At 45.5% G+C, this 10,074-nt stretch overlaps 1 long non-coding RNA gene and 1 pseudogene across 1 annotated transcript; one reads left to right on the top strand and one right to left on the bottom strand.

The window, feature by feature from the left end:
• Positions 1-2,074: 2,074 nt before the first annotated feature.
• LOC148657253 (uncharacterized) lies at positions 2,075-6,667 on the bottom strand. Its single transcript, XR_015940908.1, has 3 exons — positions 6,275-6,667; positions 3,389-3,697; positions 2,075-2,804 (listed from the first exon to the last, which is right to left on the bottom strand). It is a non-coding gene; the product is annotated as an uncharacterized LOC148657253 (long non-coding RNA).
• Positions 6,668-7,907: 1,240 nt separating this feature from the next.
• On the top strand, positions 7,908-9,716 carry LOC148657252 (uncharacterized; annotated as a pseudogene).
• The last annotated feature ends 358 nt before the right edge of the window (positions 9,717-10,074 follow it).

The following is a 10,074-nucleotide window of genomic DNA, read 5'->3' as shown; positions in this document are numbered from 1 at the left end:
AAGGGTGAGAGAGGGCAGGATAGAGGTGAAATACAGACACCCACATAATATTAATTTGTGATTTTTCTGTGTTTTGATGAAATATGAAGTACAGATACTGTATCTATTTGTCATAATGTTCCATTCCTCTATTAAACTCAGAATTCATTAAGGTTAAAATATAAAGTCATGTCAATCATAAGTAGAGAAAAATGGAGTTAATAAGAACATATTATTAGTCATTTTATTTTATTATATATACTTATAATGCATTTATATATACTTATAATGCATATTGCAATGCAAAACTTTCCAGCTCATAGAGTTGTCATGTCTTTTACCAAACTGCTTTATAGCATACAGTGTCGCAGTGTGCAAGACAGGGTACACTCTGGACGGGGTGCCAGTCCATCGCAGGGCAAAATCAAGCCAATCATACATGGAGACAATTTGGAGGCCACAGTAAAGGCCGAGGGGGGAAATTTGGCCCTGACACCAGGATAACTCCCTACTCTTATCGAGAAATGCCCGGGGATCTTTAATGACCACTGGAGTCAAGACCTCGGTTTAATATCTCATCAGCAAAGATGGCACCCACTACAATATAATGTCCCTGCCACTATACCAGGGCATTAGGACCCACACAGACTGAAGGGTGGGCACCTCCCTCTGTTCCCACTAACACCACTTCCAGGAGGTCTCCCATACAGGTACTGACCAGACACAACCCTGCTTAGCTTTATTGGGTTGCCAGTTGAGAGCTGCAGGGTGATATGGCTGCTGGCTAGCTCATCTCACTGTATTAAAGTTTTGGAAATACAAGTTATGATTTCTGTGCATTTTTAATGTGCACACTTATATGTGTGTTGTCCCCCCTCCTCAGTCTATACAGTATACAAAGAAGAAATTATATTAATAAAAATTAAATTACAAAAATAGCTGTGCACTGCAGTGCTTAATTGTATTGAGGTCCTGGCCAACATAAGAAATATGAAAAAGGATTATGAATAAAGGCCTGCTACTGTAACTTCACTACACCAGCATTATCAAATCAAATCAAAAGAAGATGGGTTTCATCACACAATCAGGAACATGTCAGGATTCATACTATTTAATGTAAACAACAGAAGGAACTGGAGGCTTGCTAGGGAAAGGAAATTCTGGTCTGCCCTGCTCACCCTGTTAAAACTTCAGACCTCACTAGGAGTAAGTAGTTAGAAAATGGATGGATGGACTCAACCATGAAGACTAAAGCGCTTTTAAAGCAAGTCAGAGATAGATTAATTGAAAAGATCAAGAGAAGTCCAGAAAATACTTAAGTCACATTGGGCACAACATACTCAATCATCAAGAAATGAAGTTGGATTGTGCCACCCAGACACTTTCTATATCAGGCCACTTGTCCAAACTGAACAAGGAAATCGGTGAGGTATACCGCTGTGAAGTCAGCAGTGACTTTGAAAGAGCTACAAAGGTCAATGGCTGAGATGGAAGAAAATGTGCATCAGTCAACAATATCTTGGTCACTCTTCAAAGTTAGCCTAAATAGAGGTAACTAGAGGCAAATTTATCTCAGATCCCACAAGGAGTCTGATGCAACTTATTCAACATTTGGAACATATACCTTCACACACACCTGCAGACATTCACTCAGGTCAAGAACAGCAGTGGCAGCATCATGCTATAGAGATGCTTCTCCTCAGCAGTGACTGGAAAGCTTGTTAAGATTTAAAGAAAAATGATCAGAGCAAAGTACAGGGAATACTAGAAGAAAACCTGATCCAGCCTATTAAAGACTTACATTTAAAATATGTGAAGATTCCCTATTCAGCATGATAATGATTCAGAGTACATGGACAAAGGTACACAGGAATGGTTTAGGAATAAGGGAGAGAAGGTCTTTGAGTTGCCCAGTCAAAGTCCTGACTTGAATCCTATTGAAAATCTGTTGAAAGGCTTGAAAGTGGCTGTCCATAAGAGCTCTTGAGTGAGTAACTTAAGAAGGCTTGAGCAAATCTACTGGGAGGAATGAGCAAAAAATGCACAAAGCCATTGTGAAAAGTTGGTTACTTCCACATTTGCAGTTGTAATGGCTGCCTATGGTACTTCCACCAAATTTACATCAGACAGCAAGCTCAAGGGTGTGGATAAAAAGGCAATCAACATATTATGTTTTCACTTTATTTTTTCCTGACATTTACTGGAAATGATGTTGCTATTACAAGTCTTTAGGTTGGGCATTCAGATTTTAGGTTTAAATAAAGGAGTGTGCATCATATATAATTTTACAAAATGGTACACATTTGGAGGAGTCTGAATACTTTTGCAAGGCAATGCATAACTTACTGTACTTATCTCCCTGTGTTTAGAGGCTGGAGTAGACTTACCTATACATACTATGTGAACATTTGAACTGTAATCACATTCATGGTGACCCCAGGGGTCTGAAGAACACTCCCAGAGAGATGACTCATTCCCATTGCAGTGGACTCTGTCCAACCAGATGGGAACTTCATTAGTTAGAATTCGCATTTTAGAATATGTCTGAGCCTCTCCACACCCTGCTTGTCTGCAGACTACATGAGACTCATTGAGTCCCCAGTCAGTCTCACACACTGTTCCCCACTGGCCTCTGTAATACACTTCCAGCCTTCCTGAGCATGAACTGGCAACTTTTGCTATGCGTATTCTTGTTTTGGCTACAGAGAGACAAGAAAAATGTTAAAAATGTAAACAATAAGGTATTTTAAATAAACATCAAATATAGTTAAATTTTGAATATGTATTACCTGGCCTTTTCTGTGTTTGTTGTCCTTCTGGAGAGTCTAGATGATAAAATAGCAAGACATTAGTATAGAGCTCAGCTCAGGTTGAATTGTTTTAAATGGCATCAGTACTGTCACGGACGTCCAAAGGGACTAACCGTGGGGAGCAGGAAAGCGGAAAAAGACCCATATGCATAGCGGCGAGACGGGAAAAAGGCCCGGGCTCATTAGTGCAAAGAGTTCAGGAATGCCGTATAGAAACCTATGCCCTCAGGGAGCGGACGTGGGGCGCCCTGGTGCTAGGCGGGTCTCAGGACATCCGAACGTCAATGCTGAGCCCAGACAGAGTGCAAGACCCGGAAATATATAGCCAAAGGGAAAGAGAGGGACAGGAAGGACAGCAGACCGGAAATTCGGGACAGGACAGAGAAGGAGCGCCCTCTGGCTGCAGAGGGCGTGACAAGTACTTATTGCATTGAATTTCCTTCATCTTTTACTAATACTGTAACATTATTGACATTGTATTGACATTTTTCAGTTATAGAAAACGTGTTCACATAAATTCTGTATCTTAATATTCAGTATTTTTTGTAACTTTTCTTTTTAATTTTCAGTCTGTGCCTCATAAAATGGGACTCATTTACCTGCACAAATGACTCCTGCATCCCAGGGATGTTGACAGTCTTTGGACCCCATGCGTCCAGCCCTGCACTCTCCCAGTTCTGTCTCATTCCCCAGGCAGCCCACCTTGTTGAGGACCCTGTCCTCAGGGGCAGTCTGGGGGTGGGCAAGATGGGGAGCAGACACAGCCGCCCCACAGCCCAGCTGTTTACAGACCACCTCTGCGTCGCGCAGGTCCCAGGAATGACTGCACACACTGCCCCACTGGCCCTCAGACTCCACCTGCACTCTTCCCGAGCAGCTGCTGCCATCCAGCCTGATCTGGAGACCCCCTGGACACACACACACAGGGTGAGACAGCAGACAGAGTGGGGCTGCTCTACTTCTTACTAGTCCACCTGCTAGCAGAGGTCAGCCTGTGCTGAGAGTTTAACATAAATTCAGTATAAAAGCTTTACAGCAATGCAGATTAAAAATAAACCCCATAACAATGGGCTGTCAAAACCCAATCAAGAGAGTAAAAAGTGCTATACAAATGCAAGATATCATTATATAATAATTATCATAAGGACTACTGCCCTCAATCTGTAATGAATAAAACCTCATGAGAGCTCCAATTGGGTGTAATGCACAAAGGGACCAGATGGCCAGTTGGCAGGACCTCCAGACACTTATAATAATATTAAGGACAGGTTGTGTCACAAGAGCAGTTTCCAGGGTGACACCCAAATTCTAGCTCTGCTTTCACATGTGAAAAGAAGTGTAGAGTCTCTGCATAACCACTGACATACATTTCTTATGTACCCACATTGTATGACAACCTGGATTAAATATATTATATCCGTCAGAGCAAAAGTTCCTATTGTAAAAAGCTCTGCATATTTCAAAATACAAATTATGGTGTTAACAGACGTACAGGAGGAGGTCAAGTTCTTATCTTGTTCATTCACTCTCCTACATATAAATAATTGCTGATTGCCCACAACTCTTCCATATAATTTCTAGCACTCTAGAGTTCAGTTTCTTTCATACTTGACATTATCTTAATCCCGTTCACCTCCTAGATGCCAGGACTTTCGTAATCACTTTCTCGACTCTTCTTGAAAAAGCAAAGTTTCAACCTCACATGCTCCATGGAAAAACCCAATCTCTGCTCCTGCTGTCTGCTTTATTCATTCAATTTTCCTGATATCATCTTCCCTCTTTCAAACTCTGATCAACTGGGGCTGTGTCATTTCAATTTCCTCCCTTCTCTCTTTTAATAATCCTGCTTGCTCCACTCTTTCACTCTCTCCCCAGAAAACTCTCAATTTCTGGTGAAGTGTCAAACCACTGCGCTACAGGCCGCAATTCTCCATTTCTCTGTTCCTACACCCCTTGACCCTGCTTTGACTGTTGCCATTACAGTCACAGGTTACCCACTTTCTGTTGGCGTCCAAGTGATGCAGTGTTGGTGACAGCTTCCCTCTTCAAGCTTCCACCCTCAAACACAGCAGATATTTATTCTACGAATTTACAAATATACACATATCTTTATTTCAATGAGAAGCTTGAAGCTTCTACCAGTGTGCTGTAATTATAGGAATATAGAGGTTAACTTTAATGAAATTGTCCAACTGTTTGTCAGTCAGACAAGTTTTGAACTTTGGTTTGAAAAAGTTAATGTCAGAGAAAGTACATTTGCCCAGGTACAGTATGTTGAGACAAACAGAGAAACTACTTCCAAAATGGTTGTGCACGTGTTGTGGTATTATTCTGCATTCACAAGGATTCAAGATCAGCAGATTGATGTGACTTTTTAATTAGATTTTGTTTGGAAGACAATCTCCAGGGTCACAGAACTGAGATTATACAGCAAATCCATATGTTCAGAAATTTCAGAAATATCCAGTTTCACGAAGGGCTTAAAACAAACATCATACAGTGCTCCAGCTTTTGAAATCAGTGAATTTGTTCTTAGTCTACTGTTCAGGCCTGGGCAAGAGATTGGCATACTCCTGTGTCCAAGAACCCCATTAAAGCTTATTTTTCTGTCAGTATTATGAGCACAGAGGGGGATGATACTTTCTCCTTTACAGTACTTGGTAAAGAAAGACATTAAATTAGACTTGAAAACTTGCACTGCAATGATAACATCAGTGACTACTAAATTCTATCTACAAAAAATATTTACATTTCTTTTTCATGTTTTCAGTGCTAATTGTACTAATTATTAGCACAGTGTAGATGTTCAAAAAGCTAACTGAATTTAATAGTAATAGATTAAATGAAATTATGATTCCAGTCGAAGTGCCTTGACTCTGTGAAAGGGTTTTCTGAAGGTGGGACAGTGATTTTCAAACTGAAGAAAAGAGCCAATACGTGCAACAGTCTTCTTTAAAATTAAAATGAAAAAAAGCAAAGTAAAAGTCTAATGTTTCTCCAAACTCCATTAACCTCCAGAGATTAAAACAAGCATTCCCTCCACTCTATGTTTGTGACATGTAACTTAGTAACTGATTAATACTTTACCATAACATTCAACACAACTCAGGAGATTATTGTTTTTTATCCATTTTAATTATGATACACTCCAATCCAGTTATCCTTCTGAGTCACCAGGAATCACTTGTTATTTGATGATTAATGGAGTTTTTAATGAAAGTTCGGGAGGAATGAAGGCAGCCGCGCTCATTCGACACAGCTGCTGCAATTCTCACTAAATCCTGACGTAAGCAACGTCCATAAATATCAAACGTCACCCTCTCCTCTTCCTCGTTCTTTTTCTGCATGGTTTGTTTTCGCCTAGCTCGAATCCGTGCTCCCTTCTCATGGATCTACAAATCCGCCGCTCCGATGAAGACCTTTTCTGCAGCGCAGGAGACTCTCCTACCCTTCTCATCCAGTCCACCCCCCACAGCTCCCCTCACCTCCGTCTCATCGCCTCCTTCAGCCGCCGTGCCACATCAGCGCCGCTCATCTCCCAGCCAGTCCTCACAAGATCCAACTCCTCGCCGAAGACTGCGTTCCGCCGTCGTAGTCCCTCTCTCATTACAAACCCAGCCTTCCCGTTCCTCCACGGCAAAATCTCCAAATAACCCCCGCTTCTCTCGAGGATGTCCCTGCCGCCGCGCTTCACGCACATCGGCTCCCCCTTCTCCTGGATCATCTCTCGCGACTTCCAACTGGACCGTAGCAAGCCTCCAGAGGATACTTCGAAAACATGGTGTCCATTTTAAAAGAAACGCTTCCAAAAAAAAAAAGCTCCGTTTTCCCTGTACTTAACCGCAGTCTACACAAGGAAACATCAACTCCCCAGCTTCCCCCGGCGCCCTCTGATGACATTACCCGCGTCGCCGCCACTCATCGCAACGTGAGGACCCCAAGGCCGCCCGTGCCTCTGCCTGTCGCATCTTCTGTCTTGTCCTGATATATCCGTGTCTGTCTCTTCTCCCAAGCAATCCATTCCTCTGCTGAACAACTGCACCTAGCCTCCTTCACCCAGCCTCCTGCCCTAATCTCCTCGCTGCCGAGTCTAAGGCCCCAGGCTCACGCCCCCCCCCCCCCCCCTTCTCCGCTTAATCTAATTTCTGCACTCTCCTCTGTCTCTACCTCCGGCATCCAACACGACTCAAGCTCCGCCAGCTTGGTGCCTTCGGCCCCGGTTTCTTTTCTTTCGGCCCCTGCTGCTGTCTCCATGGCCCAAAGGCCGGCTAGTAAACGACCCCCAGCTCAGCCAGCAGGCGGCCCTTACCCTCCCCCACCCCCTGGCGTCCAAGATGACTCGGCAGCCTTCTCAGTCCCTAACGCAGCCTTCGCCCCTGCTTCAATTCCTCAACAGTCTTCGGCTTCCATATCCCAAGCCACCGAGCTCCAGGCCCCAGATCCGTCAAACCCCTCCTACCACAATCTGCTTTCCGCTCTTCTTCCCTCCTCATCTTCTCCCTTCCCCGGTGTCCAACATGGCACCCGTCATCCCATGCCTTCGGCCCTGGATTCCAATCTCCCCTTTACTAAGGACTTTCCTCTCCGAACAGCCATTCCTCTCCCAGCTCCTCCTAACACTAAAGTTTAGTCCTCCTCCCATCCCCTTTTCACTCCGGCAGCAAATTCTGAGGTGCGGATGTCAATCTAGCTCACCTTCTCTCTTCCTCCACTTACAAATCTTCTGACCCTCACTCCGCTACAGTCCTTCAAATTTTCAACTTCTGTTTGGCTTTCAGCATTTTCCGCGACATCACGTGCTCCGCCTTTCCCCAACGTCGTCAGGAACTCGATGATTACATGCACAGCATCCCCGATCTATCTGTCCTTTTCGAGGGCTCCCTGTTCTACGATTACCATAAGCAGTTCTTGGCCGAGGCCGCTGCCCGCCTACTCCAATGGAACCAGCGCACCTACTGGGGAGCCCTCGACATTGAGCTTTACTGCCGCACTTTCACCGGTGTCCAAGCTCTTTCCTGCGACTTCTGTTCCTCTTGGACACATTCATCAAATCTTTGCCCAGATACCGTCCGCAAGCCCAACCCTGACTTCACCCCTTCTCCCCCACACCATCTATTCTCCCGTCAGGTCTTCTTCAAACCTTCCCGGTCCAAAGACGTTCGCGGTCGCCCCATCGTGATGATCAAAGGCCAACAAATTTCCAACATCTTCAATTCCTCTACACGTACCTCTCCCCTTCGTCGCTTCCTTCACATTTGCAGCTTCTGCGGCGAAGCTCATGCTCGCTCGCTCTGCCTGCCCCCGCCGGCCCTTCCATGCTCGCTCCACCTACAGCATTCCCAAAAGACTACTGGCTTTTCCGTCTACCCCAATCGACATCCCCACTCTTGCTTTCGGCCTGCTCCGTCACCCCGACCCCTCTTCCACCCACATCTTACTCAACGGCCTTTCCTTCGGATTCTCACCAGGCCCGTGCACACTTCCTTCCTTCGTCTTTTGCAAAAATTTGCAATCTGCCACCGCCGATCCCCAGTCCGTTGATTCCTTGCTAGCATCCAAAGTCGAGAATGGTTGGTTTCATGATCGGCCCACTTGACTCTTCCCCATTCCCTGCATACCACATCAATCCCATTGGTATAGCGGTCCGTCTGGGCGCCCGGCTCGCTAAGACCAACATCTCCAGTGCCGTTAAAGTTATGCCTCCTGACCCAGACCTCTGGCACCTCTTCGGAGTTCATTGGCGGAACAAGTTCTTCGCAGTCCACCTTACCTTCGGACATAGGAGTAGCCCATTTTCGGTACCTTAGCCGAAGCTCTCGGCCGGATCCCGTCGAATAACTATAAGTTTCCTTTTCTCGTCTACCTTCTCGACGATTTCCTTACTATAGACTTTCCTCACACCCCACCTGCAAGAGCCTCCTCCACACTTATTTCCGTTTTAGGAAACTAGGGGTACCCCTTGCCATGGACAAAACTGGCCCCTCTCATATAATCCAATTCCTCGGGATCACCCTCAATTCCATCAATTTCTCCGCTTCCCTGCCTCGCGACAAAATCGACAGGATCCAGATGTATATCTCTATCTATTCTTCCACCAAATTTCGCACAAAGAGGGAACTTCTCTCTCCGCCCGGCCACCTCAATTACGCCATGCATATCATTCCTCAAGGACAGTCTACCTTCTCGACCTCGCCTCTTCCGTGCCCTCTCTTTACCACCACGTAAGCCCTTCAGCCAACCGTAAATCCGAGCTCAGGCTTTGGAGCTTCTCTTGGCCAACTGGAACGGCATATCTCTCTTCTACGATGACCTCCTCTCTGACACTGAGGATATCCAGACGCAGCCCCCTCAGTCGGTTTCGGGGGCTATTACAAAGGCCAATGGTTTGCGGCCCCTTGGCCTCCTGATTTCTCTCCAATCCCTCTCGCCAACCAGTCATCAGCCTTGATAGAAATATTTCCAATTGTCGTTGCTGCTTCTCTTTGGGGCCACAATTGGAAACAAAAACCATCATCATCCATTTGGCCATCCATGCAGTAGTTCATATAATCAACAAAGGAAGGTCTTCATCCCAATCCATCATGAAATTCCTCTGCCGCCTTAAATGGATTTCTCTCACATCAATTCATCCACGCAGCTGCTCACATTCCAGGCCACCTTAATGAGATAGCCGACTCTCTCTCGCTCTCTCGCTCTCTCGCTTTCAGTTCAGGAACTCGGCACCAGATGCAAGACCGAACCCCTGCACAGTACCTCCCTATTCGGAGCTCACATTCCTCTGAATCGTCCTTTCCATCGCTATCTCCAGATGGCCCAGCAAACTATCCTCTTAGGGATCGCCCCTCGAACTCTCAATTCTTACTGCACTGCCTGGAAGGGCTTCCAATCCTTCCACCTTTCCGCGAACATAAAATTCCGTTCTTTTGATATTCTCACCGTATCATCCTCCGTTCGCTATTGTAGAAACTCATTCAAGGCACGAGCATCCACCACCAAAGTATACCTGTGCGGCATCCACTCCTTTTCGGCACGATCTGTCCATCCCTTATCTACCCTCAAATTACTCTCCTTAAAGGCTTTCGGTGGCTTGAAAAACCACTTCCGAACCTACGCGTACCACTTACCTCAGACATCCTTGAATCCTGCATCTACGTTGTCAGGTCAGGTTACCACTCACCCTGGGTCGACCGCCCTCTTGAATCTTTATTCTTGTTAGCCTTCTTTATCTCCCTAAGGTGCTCCAAAATTACCGCTTCTTCCACATCCTTCGATCCTTCTTCTCAAC

This window comes from Lepisosteus platostomus, chromosome 8 (genome assembly GCF_059453375.1).
Source record: "Lepisosteus platostomus isolate fLepPlt1 chromosome 8, fLepPlt1.hap1, whole genome shotgun sequence".
Classification (NCBI taxonomy): domain Eukaryota; kingdom Metazoa; phylum Chordata; class Actinopteri; order Semionotiformes; family Lepisosteidae; genus Lepisosteus; species Lepisosteus platostomus.
Note: the sequence above shows the minus strand (reverse complement) of the source record. Positions and strands in the feature narration are given on the sequence as shown.